The following is an 11,007-nucleotide window of genomic DNA, read 5'->3' as shown; positions in this document are numbered from 1 at the left end:
ATTGAATGTTTTGCCCTTTGGAAATGTTAGTCTTGATTTGAAATTTTTTTAAATATTGTTTTCGAAAAGATCGGAAAATTTCACAAATGTTTCATATTTTAACATTGAAAATCGGACCATTAGTTGCTGAGATATCGGCATTGAAAAATGGTGGGTTGTTTGGGTGAGACTTAGAAAACATGAATTTTCCTGTTTTTAAGCCTTTGCATTGCAATATCTCAGCAACTAAAGGTCTTATCATCAAAGTCCGAAGAAGCAAAATATAGAAAATTTTCTCAGCTCTTCAAAAATATTTTTTCCAAAATTGTGCAAACATGTGCACTAATGAAAAAAAAATTAAAAACTTCGACTATTTTCAAAAAAGTCACCTAAATATAGATTTAACTTGAAAACGGTGCACTTTATCGAAATTTTACTAAAGTACTTTTTGATTGCAAATTTGATTTTACATCAAAAAATGAAGTAGAAAAATTTTTGCGACCAAAATTTCGATTTTTTGAAAAAATCAGTATTTATTAAAACAATCATAACTCGGTCAATGATTTTTTGCACAACCTGGAAATTTCTGAAAAGTTGACATTTTATGTCCTCTAAAACATATCAAAAAATAAAAAAAAAAAAAATTGTGTTTTTTTTTGCAAATCAAGTTTTAGTGATAAAAAGTTAAATAAAAAAATCACCAATTTTTTTTTACCGTGTATCACTTTTTTCCAGTGTAGTCCATATCCATACCTACAACTTTGCCGAAGACACCAAATCGATCAAAAAATTCCTTCAAAAGATACAGATTTTTGAATTTTCATACATCATTTTTGTATGGACAGCTGCCAAATTTGTATGGAAAATTATATGGACATGGCTTCTTTGGGCATACCGAAGGCACCAAAAAAGTTTCAGTCGGATTAAAAAATACAAAAATTAAAATTGAAGAAAAAAGACCGATTTCGTAGAGAATTGCTATGCATTTCAATATTATTTTCCCCATACAGAGCTCTGTTCGCTGCATACAGAGCTTAGCTCGGTTCTACCATACAGAGCAGGTAAAGAGTTTATATTGAGCCTATAAAGTTCGATGCGTCTCTGGTTGAAGGACATCCCGGTGAGCACGGACAGCGAAACTGGAAGCGTATTGAAGAGGCTACGATTGAAGCAGCGGAAGCAACATTGAAGGAGGCAGGATCCCCAAAAACTCTTAGAAGGTTAGCGGCTTCCAAGAAGTACTTTTTGGCGCGTCTAAAGCTGCTGGCAGACAGAACGAACCCGGAACTGTAGGCGAAACTTTGTCAAAGCGGAGTTTCTGCAAGCAGAACTTTGAGGAAAAGGTCGAAAAGTTCATTGACAGTTTTCAGGGTCTGGGTCCGTTGGAAAGGATATCTAAAACTTTTCGATTTTTGAAGTCACACTTACGCAACAATGATAGAAGGAAGGGCCAGAAACGGTACATCAGTATCCTACCATGGCAGAACAAGCTGGCGGAAGCGGAAGACGTCTCATGTCCGCAGTTCGACGAAGAAGGTATCCTGGGGGACCCACCGACAAAGGAGGAGATCTTGGCGATTATCAAGACCATGAAGAATAATGCAGCGCAGGGTCTGGATGGCATCCCCTTGGAATTTTTTTAATATGGTTCGGAGGCTTTGTTGGAGGATCATTGAAGAAACAGCATTGAAAAACATGTGTAAAAATTCAAACCAAAATACGTTGAAAAGAGCTAGGGTGTGGAGCATCCGCCTAGATAGCGCCACTTCCAAAATCATGATGGCCTATAGAAGCAGAACGTTGGACCAACTAATCACTTCACAAAACATTCCGTATGAACGACATCAGACCAATGTTTGACTATTAGGGTGCCCAGAATATGGGCAAATGTTTCAAAACCTCGCTCCACAAGCCGAAAACTGATCCCTAGGGTATTCTAAGCCTCTGTGCAAAATTTGAGCGAAATCGGTCAACATTAACCCATTGATACTCGGGCATGAAGTTTGTATGGGAAAAATCGTCAAAATGTATGGAGAAACGGCACAGTTTCGTAATTCTCCCTGTAGGTGGCGTTGCGAGTGTCCAAAATTTGCCAAACGTGATATTCTTATGTGAAATTTAATGCCCAACAACTTTGTAGAAGAGTGCAAGACGATCCGAGTTAACCCCAAAAAGTTATTAGCATTTTAGTGAAGTGGTCTCCAACCGACATGGCCAAATCGGTTGAGTTTTCGCCGAGATACAGCCGGATGATGTTGCATTTCCAACGTACTTCGCGTAAGTTTAGACCCCGTTGGTGCTACAAGTGATAATATAGATCCAGCAACTTTCTAGAACTTGTTAACTTTCTAAAACTTATCATTTTTAAGATATATGAGCAGTTCTCTAGGATTTCGGTCATTCGATTTTTTTTTGTAATTTTTAATCCGACTGAAACTTTTTTGGTGCCTTCGGTATGCCCAAAGAAGCCATTTTGCATCATTAGTTTGTCCATATAATATTCCATACAAATTTGGCAGCTGTCCATACAAAAATTCTAAAATCTGTATCTTTTGAAGAAATTTTTTGATCGATTTGGTGTCTTCGGCAAAGTTGTAGGTATGGATACGGACTACACTGGAAAAAAAAAATGATACACGGTAAAAAAAAATTGTGATTTTTAATTTAACTTTTTATCACTAAAACTTGATTTGCAAAAAAACCCTATTTTAATTTTTTTTTTATTTTTTGATATGTTCAAGGGGACATAAAATGCCAACTTTTTAGAAATTTCCAGGTTTTGCAAAAAATCTTTGAACGAGTTATGAATTTTTTAATCAATACTGATATTTTTTTTTAAAGTCGAAATATTGGTAGCAAAAATTTTTCAACTTCATTTTTCGATGTAAAATCAAATTTGCAATCAAAAAGTACTTTGGTGAAATTTTGATAAAGTGCACCGTTTTCAAGTTTAATCCATATTTAGGTGACTTTTTTGAAAATAGTCGCAGTTTTTCATTTTTTTAAATTAGTGCACATGTTTGCACACTTCTGGAAAAATATTTTTGAAAAGCTGAGAAAATTCTCTATATTTTGCTTTTTTGGATACGATCTTTAGTTTCTGAGATATTGTCATGCAAAGGTTTAAAAACTGGAAAATTGATGTTTTCTAAGTCTCACCCAAACAGCCCACTAATTTTTAATGTCGATATCTCAGCAACTAATGGTCCGATTTTCAATGTTAATATATGAAACATTTGTGAAATTTTCCGATCTTTCGAAAACAATATTTTCAAAAAAATTAAACCAGGACTAACATTTTTAAAGGACGTAATATTGAATGTTTTGCCCTTTGGAAATGTTAGTCTTGATTTGAAATTTTTTTAAATATTGTTTTCGAAAAGATCGGAAAATTTCACAAATGTTTCATATTTTAACATTGAAAATCGGACCATTAGTTGCTGAGATATCGGCATTGAAAAATGGTGGGTTGTTTGGGTGAGACTTAGAAAACATGAATTTTCCTGTTTTTAAGCCTTTGCATTGCAATATCTCAGCAACTAAAGGTCTTATCATCAAAGTCCGAAGAAGCAAAATATAGAAAATTTTCTCAGCTCTTCAAAAATATTTTTTCCAAAATTGTGCAAACATGTGCACTAATGAAAAAAAAATTAAAAACTTCGACTATTTTCAAAAAAGTCACCTAAATATAGATTTAACTTGAAAACGGTGCACTTTATCGAAATTTTACTAAAGTACTTTTTGATTGCAAATTTGATTTTACATCAAAAAATGAAGTAGAAAAATTTTTGCGACCAAAATTTCGATTTTTTGAAAAAATCAGTATTTATTAAAACAATCATAACTCGGTCAATGATTTTTTGCACAACCTGGAAATTTCTGAAAAGTTGACATTTTATGTCCTCTAAAACATATCAAAAAATAAAAAAAAAAAAAATTGTGTTTTTTTTTGCAAATCAAGTTTTAGTGATAAAAAGTTAAATAAAAAAATCACCAATTTTTTTTTACCGTGTATCACTTTTTTCCAGTGTAGTCCATATCCATACCTACAACTTTGCCGAAGACACCAAATCGATCAAAAAATTCCTTCAAAAGATACAGATTTTTGAATTTTCATACATCATTTTTGTATGGACAGCTGCCAAATTTGTATGGAAAATTATATGGACATGGCTTCTTTGGGCATACCGAAGGCACCAAAAAAGTTTCAGTCGGATTAAAAAATACAAAAATTAAAATTGAAGAAAAAAGACCGATTTCGTAGAGAATTGCTATGCATTTCAATATTATTTTCCCCATACAGAGCTCTGTTCGCTGCATACAGAGCTTAGCTCGGTTCTACCATACAGAGCAGGTAAAGAGTTTATATTGAGCCTATAAAGCTCGATGCGTCTCTGGTTGAAGGACATCCCGGTGAGCACGGACAGCGAAACTGGAAGCGTATTGAAGAGGCTACGATTGAAGCAGCGGAAGCAACATTGAAGGAGGCAGGATCCCCAAAAACTCTTAGAAGGTTAGCGGCTTCCAAGAAGTACTTTTTGGCGCGTCTAAAGCTGCTGGCAGACAGAACGAACCCGGAACTGTAGGCGAAACTTTGTCAAAGCGGAGTTTCTGCAAGCAGAACTTTGAGGAAAAGGTCGAAAAGTTCATTGACAGTTTTCAGGGTCTGGGTCCGTTGGAAAGGATATCTAAAACTTTTCGATTTTTGAAGTCACACTTACGCAACAATGATAGAAGGAAGGGCCAGAAACGGTACATCAGTATCCTACCATGGCAGAACAAGCTGGCGGAAGCGGAAGACGTCTCATGTCCGCAGTTCGACGAAGAAGGTATCCTGGGGGACCCACCGACAAAGGAGGAGATCTTGGCGATTATCAAGACCATGAAGAATAATGCAGCGCAGGGTCTGGATGGCATCCCCTTGGAATTTTTTTAATATGGTTCGGAGGCTTTGTTGGAGGATCATTGAAGAAACAGCATTGAAAAACATGTGTAAAAATTCAAACCAAAATACGTTGAAAAGAGCTAGGGTGTGGAGCATCCGCCTAGATAGCGCCACTTCCAAAATCATGATGGCCTATAGAAGCAGAACGTTGGACCAACTAATCACTTCACAAAACATTCCGTATGAACGACATCAGACCAATGTTTGACTATTAGGGTGCCCAGAATATGGGCAAATGTTTCAAAACCTCGCTCCACAAGCCGAAAACTGATCCCTAGGGTATTCTAAGCCTCTGTGCAAAATTTGAGCGAAATCGGTCAACATTAACCCATTGATACTCGGGCATGAAGTTTGTATGGGAAAAATCGTCAAAATGTATGGAGAAACGGCACAGTTTCGTAATTCTCCCTGTAGGTGGCGTTGCGAGTGTCCAAAATTTGCCAAACGTGATATTCTTATGTGAAATTTAATGCCCAACAACTTTGTAGAAGAGTGCAAGACGATCCGAGTTAACCCCAAAAAGTTATTAGCATTTTAGTGAAGTGGTCTCCAACCGACATGGCCAAAGGGCCTAATCCGGTATTGCCACTAAGGAAAGCAAGCATAAAATTGTAATTTTGGGATATTTTTTGTCAAACAAAGAAAACAAAATGAACAAAGTATGAATTAGACTAAATCGATCCAGCTGAATCCGAATTTAAAGGTTGATAGGCGGAATTTTCAAAGAGACGCAAGACATTCAAGATGGCGGCCAAGATGGCGGCTGTATAGAAAACCCTATACATAAAGGGTATTATGCGACCTGCGAACGACTACTCAAATTTAACTAATCTTGGGGCTCTGAACACGATTAAGACCACTACAGAGTTCCAAACAGACAATGTTATTCAAACCAAGATGGCGGCCAAGATGGCGGCTGTATACAAAATCCTAATGAAATACTAAAATACTAAAATACTAAAATACTAAAATACTAAAATACTAAAATACTAAAATACTAAAATACTAAAATACTAAAATACTAAAATACTAAAATACTAAAATACTAAAATACTAAAATACTAAAATACTAAAATACTAAAATACTAAAATACTAAAATACTAAAATACTAAAATACTAAAAATACTAAAATACTAAAATACTAAAATACTAAAATACTAAAATACTAAAATACTAAAATACTAAAATACTAAAATACTAAAATACTAAAATACTAAAATACTAAAATACTAAAATAATAAAATACTAAAATACTAAAATACTAAAATACTAAAATACTAAAATACTAAAATACTAAAATACTAAAATACTAAAATACTAAAATACTAAAATACTAAAATACTAAAATACTAAAATACTAAAATACTAAAATACTAAAATACTAAAATACTAAAATACTAAAATACTAAAATACTAAAATACTAAAATACTAAAATACTAAAATACTAAAATACTAAAATACTAAAATACTAAAATACTAAAATACTAAAATACTAAAATACTAAAATACTAAAATACTAAAATACTAAAATACTAAAATACTAAAATACTAAAATACTAAAATACTAAAATACTAAAATACTAAAATACTAAAATACTAAAATACTAAAATACTAAAATACTAAAATACTAAAATACTAAAATACTAAAATACTAAAATACTAAAATACTAAAATACTAAAATACTAAAATACTAAAATACTAAAATACTAAAATACTAAAATACTAAAATACTAAAATACTAAAATACTAAAATACTAAAATACTAAAATACTAAAATACTAAAATACTAAAATACTAAAATACTAAAATACTAAAATACTAAAATACTAAAATACTAAAATACTAAAATACTAAAATACTAAAATACTAAAATACTAAAATACTAAAATACTAAAATACTGAAATACGAAAATACTAAAATACTATAACACACTGAAATCCCGATGATTTGAAACCAACTGTTGAAAGGGGTCACTTTTTAGTTTGTCACGCTTTTCACACAGTGCTTACAATTACTACCATTTTGTTTGATAGTATGTGTGAGTCCCGTGAAAAAAGTGACCGTTCGTCACTTTTTAGTTCGACTTTGTCAAACCAACGGGGTGATGGACCTGTGTGAGAGCTGGTCGAGTTCGGATCGTCGTCGCGCTTTCTTGTCTTTGAAATGTGTTTTTTTGTGATTTGATTCGATCGGATCGCCTGCTGAAGTGTGTTGATCGGTTCTGGAATGTCCCGGGAGCGTCGCGATTGTGTTGGATGTGCTAGTAGCCGGTTCTGGGACGCGGATTTCGCATTTTTCAATCGGTTTAAATGAGCGATTTTGCCGTCATTTTTTCACGTGTTGTGGCTTGCTTGGTGTGCCGTGTTGGTGTTAGTGGAAAGGAAACTTGTATCACGCACACCAAGACATTTCTTAGCGGTGTGTGCTGTAAAAATCGAAATACTGATGAGAGCAGGGAGAGTGAAAGAAGGGTTTTTTCTTCGGAGAGTGAGCGAGAGCATGAAATAGAAGCGAAAAGAATTTTGAGAGGCTTCTTTGCCAGTGGTCACAGAGTGGGTGGTGTGTCATGGGGTGGTGATTTCAAATCAGCAACGACAATTTTGTTAGCGTCGCTCTCCTCGGAACAATGCGTGGCAGTGTGATGTAAGCTGTCCGAAAATGGGGTCGGCTAACAACAACAGGTCGACTTGGCGGCGTATTGCTAGGCCGTTGATGGAGTTGCGGGCAGCAGAACCGGGTGAGCCAGTTCCAATAGGAATTATTCCGATTAATAAGAATGTGAAAGCTTGTATGGGGATGCGTGAGTGTATGTGAGAAAGGGATTGAGCCGGCACAACTGATCTAGACAACTTTTTTGTTGATCTTATTTGGACAGTGTTGCCAAATACTTGAATGTTTCAAACAAGAAACCGTTTTCATTTATTTCTTTTTGCGCTTTTTCTATAAAAACATTAGTATGCTAACACGTAACATGTATCTCAACATTTGTAAAAAGGGTTAACTAATTCAAAATTAGTTATTTTTTATCTGTTCTCAATATATACTATTTCAATAGTTCTGCTTGTTTCGGCTCATTGAAGGATGTGTGTGCCATAAAATCTTTCGATATTATTTTAAATAATTCAACAATCAGTTTTTCAACTTAAAGTAGTTTGTTTGAGCATGTGAGTGCCACTCACTGAGTGGTGAGTTTTGACAGCCGCTTATCCAGAATTATAGATAATCTACTATTACTGGAAATTCTACCCAATTTAGGGTACTTTGTTATTTTTGATTTTTGCATTACAGGCTGTTTTCATTATATTGATGCCTTTCAAAAATAATTTCAAGTCTTATTTAAAAATCTTACTCGCAATAATGTTGAAGTCTAAAAATGTAAATTAATTTATGTGTGTATGAGAGTGTGAATGAGTTTATTTGTTCTTTTTCATATTTAGCCCAATAAATATTAAAAACCGCGTAAAATCTACAGAATCGGTCGATAAATCCAAATCATATCTGATTAAAAATAATCGTTTTAGGGTCATTATTTAATAATTAAGTATACGCGTTCTTGATCATTTTGTTGTCGTTTCGCTAGTTTGTCAACTGTACTTGTTTGTAGATCGATACAATCCAAATAGAATATAGAATCGTTTATCGAAAGACACGCTTACATTTAGGATAGACCATTAGCGAGCGTTTTTTTTTTATTTTTTGATTCGATTGTGAGTAGCGGGACCTCGCGGTTACTCTGCAACGTGTTTTTCGGAGCCTTTTATTTGATATTTTATTTTTCATAAGTCCTTCTATTATCATCGTTGGTTGGAAGGCACGCCGCCGGTTTAGTTCGTTTAAGTTATTATTTTAATTTCATTACAATCGGTTAAGTGGTGTCCTGTTTTCTTTTTATTTATATTCGTTGATCGTAATAATTAATTCCATGTGGCAGTTTTAGTATAAACTCATTAAACTATCGATTTTATGAAGAGTAATGCGTCTTTCATCAACTGTTTTCGAAATTTGCTCGCGTTATCTAAATTGTAAATACAGTAAAAATATACTGATAAGTCCAGCCCATAGCACTACTGCTCGGTTGGCACGCGTTCGATTAAAAAAGCTTTCTAAATAATCATTTATTTATCTTTCCGCAGCCGGCTGCCTAAGATTTAAAATTTTCAACCGATAAAAAAATGCTCATGGTCACATCACTGCCACTCGTGAATCCTGACCTCATACCCATCTACTAACCCCCTCAAAACTCATGTGATACTTTGTCGGAGAAGCAGTCGATTGGGCGGTCTCTATCACTCAAGTATCGGACTAACATTCCCATCCACTTCCCCGTGACTCTACCACTGGTCGTGGCCGGCGCCGGTATTGATCAGCATGATAGGGGCCTTTGAGAAGTTGCGAAGCGAGGAAGGATAGCACCCACTTATCTTCCACGGCTCGTGGATGTAACTTCTGGAGGTCCTGGTCAATAACGGAGTAGCAACTGCGGGTGGGCACCTATGCTTATGCTTATGCTTATGCTTTGTCAAACCAACGGGGTAAAAACTAAAAAAGATTCAAACGAAAAAGTAACCAACCACCGGGGATTGAGTGTACTAAAATATTTAAATACTTCAATACTGAAATACTAAAACATTAAAATATTAAAATACCAAATTAGTAAAAAAAACAAAAAACAATTCATTTCAAATAATTTCATCAATATTTGTGAAGCCAAATTAGAATTTTCTATCATTTTGAGCAACTTTTGTTCTACGAAAAACATCACTTCTCTTGTTTTATCTTTTTCTTGTTTCGTTTTAAGTATTTTAATTTAAATTATTTTTTTGTTAGGTTTATGTTTGTTTTAGGTAGTAGTTTCGTCTTTTCTACCACCTCCTATCATTACATTTTGCCTATTTATTTTTTTCATGTTTTTACAGTAACTTTTTTTATTTATTTTTTGCATGTTTTCAACATTTTCTGCTTTGTAATGGCACCATAATCATTTAAATTGTAAATAAATGTTAAGAGGCAAAGTCTGGGGCACTAGAAAAAATACTGCATTCTTCTTTTTACTTAAAGTCTAGGAAATGTTAGTAAAAAACACAACCAAAGCATTTTAAAAATACATTTTTAAAAACATTGACGAAGTCACTCACAATAATCAAGTACTTCCAACCCACACAGTATTTAAAATTTAAGGGCTCTTCTTTCCAATGCTTTTTAAAGATCAAAAATTTGTTGAACAATGGATTTTTGGCGATTTTTTAAATCGAAGCCCGTCTAAAGGCGGGGTTGGGTTGTAGAGGGATAACCTTGTCTGTTTGGAAGTGTGTGGTCTTAATCGTGTTCAGAGCCCCAAGATTAGTTAAATTTGAGTAGTCGTTTGCAGGTCACATAATACCCTTTGTGTTTAGGGTTTTCTATACAGCCGCCATCTTGGTTTGAATAACCTTGTCTGTTTGGAAGTCTGTAGTGGTCTTAATCGTGTTCAGAGCCCCAAGATTAGTTAAATTTGAGTAGTCGTTTGCAGGTCACATAATACCCTTTGTGTTTAGGGTTTTCTATACAGCCGCCATCTTGGCCGCCATCTTGGTTTGAATAACATTGTCTGTTTGGAAGTCTGTAGTGGTCTTAATCGTGTTCAGAGCCCCAAGATTAGTTAAATTTGAGTAGTCGTTTGCAGGTCGCATAATACCCTTTATGTATAGGGTTTTCTATACAGCCGCCATCTTGGCCGCCATCTTGGTTTGAATAACATTGTCTGTTTGGAAGTCTGTAGTGGTCTTAATCGTGTTCAGAGCCCCAAGATTAGTTAAATTTGAGTAGTCGTTTGCAGGTCACATAATACCCTTTGTGTTTAGGGTTTTCTATACAGCCGCCATCTTGGCCGCCATCTTGGTTTGAATAACCTTGTCTGTTTGGAAGTCTGTAGTGGTCTTAATCGTGTTTAGAGCCCCAAGATTAGTTAAATTTGAGTAGTCGTTTGCAGGTCACATAATACCCTTTGTGTTTAGGGTTTTCTATACAGCCGCCATCTTGGTTTGAATAACCATGTCTGTTTGGAAGTCTGTAGTGGTCTTAATCGTGTTTAGAGCCCCA

This window comes from Culex pipiens, chromosome 1 (genome assembly GCF_016801865.2).
Source record: "Culex pipiens pallens isolate TS chromosome 1, TS_CPP_V2, whole genome shotgun sequence".
NCBI lineage: Eukaryota > Metazoa > Arthropoda > Insecta > Diptera > Culicidae > Culex > Culex pipiens.
Note: the sequence above shows the minus strand (reverse complement) of the source record.